This window comes from Seriola lalandi, unplaced genomic scaffold, assembly GCF_002814215.2.
Source record: "Seriola lalandi dorsalis isolate HSWRI2012SDOR001 ecotype SW California unplaced genomic scaffold, Sedor1 jcf7180002054415, whole genome shotgun sequence".
NCBI classification, from domain to species: domain Eukaryota; kingdom Metazoa; phylum Chordata; class Actinopteri; order Carangiformes; family Carangidae; genus Seriola; species Seriola lalandi.
In genome coordinates this window covers 460063-462338 of record NW_019524968.1, presented here as the reverse complement: position 1 = coordinate 462338, position 2276 = coordinate 460063, and positions in this window count along the sequence as shown.

The following is a 2276-nucleotide window of genomic DNA, read 5'->3' as shown; positions in this document are numbered from 1 at the left end:
GTGACAGAAGGAAGCTCAGACAGGGAGACAGCTCCTGTAATCACACTAACTGGAGTGGCTCTGCTTTCTATTAGCATTTACTATTTTGAACAAGGTATCAAATCAATATGCTGTGACTGCACTGTGCACACTCTTTTGCACTGGTTTGTAAAATATATATGTAGCTAATATTGTTTCTGTATCTATTGTATCCTCATGTTATATTCCCTGTGTGTTCTTATATTGTATTTGATTTCCTGTAGAATCCTACTAACCTCATTTCCACACAGGTCAATAAAGCTCTGTCGTATTGCATAAATACCGGTGCCAATTAAAGTAACTGGACTGAAATGAATGACAACGTGAGAATTTAAATGAAATCCAACAAACTGCGAAATGATTTCACACGGACAAGTTGCACATAAATGTTATATAAAAGTGCTAACAAGGGTCTAGTTTCATGAGCAGGGTTGTATCCCATGATGTTTTATAGGCAGGTTTACAAAAAGGCTGGGAGAGCAGCTAATAATACTCATTGGTAATTATCCATTTGATGAAATAACAGACTACAGGAAATACATGCGGTAAATCTACACATATATGTGTCTGTGTGTGTGTGTGTGTGTGTGGTTACAGGCCATGTCTAATATGGGTCATTGGTTTGCTGACAGGCTATATAAAGCTGGTATTTTGGCATAGACCAAAATCTGTGATGCACAAATCCCAAGGGCAGTTTGTGTGTGTGTGTGTGTGTGTGTGTGTGTGTGTGCATATGAACTAATAAGACAGGCAGACATACAGTAGTGCTTGATTCATTACTGAGTGAGCCTCTACAGTGTGTGGTCTGGTCCGTCAGTGAGTGTGTGCTGCTCAGTGGAGCTGGGGGCTTCATGTAGAAACATATGGCCTTTAGTGAAAGAGACAGATGAAGGATAATCCCTTTGGCAGTCCAGTTCATACAGACACTCACACACACACACAGACACACACAAACACACACAGCCATGCACACACACACACACACACACACACACACACACACACACACACACACACACACACAAAAACACACAAAAACACACATGCACAGACACATACACACACAGACAATTAATCCAGTGTTTAGACTGCTGCACTGCATATAGATTGTAAAGGCAACACAATGTGATAGTTTAACAGGTTGAATTCAAGATGGTGCTCAGAGAGACTATCTATCTATCTATCTATCTATCTATCTATCTATCTATCTATCTATCTATCTATCTATCTATCTATCTATCTATCTATCTATCTATTTATCTATCTTCATTCTCTCATATTTCAAAAAACCCCACTCTGCTTTTGAAAAGGAAAAATAAAAGACCTTGTACCTCGCATCCCTTATTATAATTATGGACTGGTTTTGGGTTTTGATTGCTCTATACATTAATACGGTCGCTGGCCTGGCTGCTCCTGGCCAGCATATAAATGAAACAGACAGCAAAGCACTTCTTAGCTCAACATTCCTCTTCTCATTTGACCCGAGTAACCCAGATACAAGACATGGATTACTCTGAAAAGGAGCGTGCTGTGCTTTGCAGCTGCATGACAAACGCTCATCCTCAACACAAAGTCATTGTGGAAATCATATTAGATTTACTGTAAGAGTATCTGCTGGGCTGCACGGCTTTTCCTCCTTAATACTCCTACAACTCAGGCATGGTTTGATTATACTGTCAAATCAAGTGTGTGCAAATGTTTTAAACAGGGAAAAACAATATGAAATCTTAGGTTTCCCTTGGAAAGAAATATAAACAGTTGAAAATTACACTCATCCTGTTTTTTGTCAAAACAAAAACATAGATTAAGGTTTAATTATTCTCTCCAATGGTTTTGTAATTAGCAGCCACTATCAGGTACTGCTGCATTGTTTGCCTTGGTTAGTCAAGCTAAACAGATGAGGTCTAAACATCACCTTCATGCTCTGCATAGCCATTAAGAACAGCAGGGGTCAATTAAAATCCAGCCCACAGGACACAGAGAGGGGCAGGGTGTGTAATTTAAAGATACTTCACTTCCTTCACTTCACTTCCTCTCACAGCACAATGAAAAAACCCCCCTACGAGAAACTGCAGATACATCCCGCAGGGTGAATGTTTACTTACAGCATCTGAACAGTGTGTGAAGGTGTTTTTAACATCAAGAGTAGTAAGTGGAATTTTTTTTTCTTTTTTTTTCTATAAATGTCACAAGGCTTTTATTTCACAGCTCAGCTAAGGATGTCACATGTGAGGCCCTTGCAAAATGTAAAATTTAAC